A 220-nucleotide genomic window follows, 5' to 3' on the forward strand; every position below is an offset into this window, starting at 1 on the left:
ACCTCCCCGGGGCTGCCGGGCTGGGCTTGGCCGCGCAGAGGAGGCGAATCGTTGAGCAACAAAACGAAAAGCTGTTCCCTTCTCCCCGCTCCCCAAACACCCACCCGGCTGGAGGGCGGCCTGAGGGCCCCCACCCCCTGCCTCAGGCCCGCAGCAGGGCGCGGATGGGGAGCACACCCGGCTCCAGAGGGCGGAGCAGCCTGGACTTCCCCCCTACCCT

This window comes from Apaloderma vittatum, unplaced genomic scaffold, assembly GCF_000703405.1.
Source record: "Apaloderma vittatum isolate BGI_N311 unplaced genomic scaffold, ASM70340v1 scaffold19394, whole genome shotgun sequence".
NCBI lineage: Eukaryota > Metazoa > Chordata > Aves > Trogoniformes > Trogonidae > Apaloderma > Apaloderma vittatum.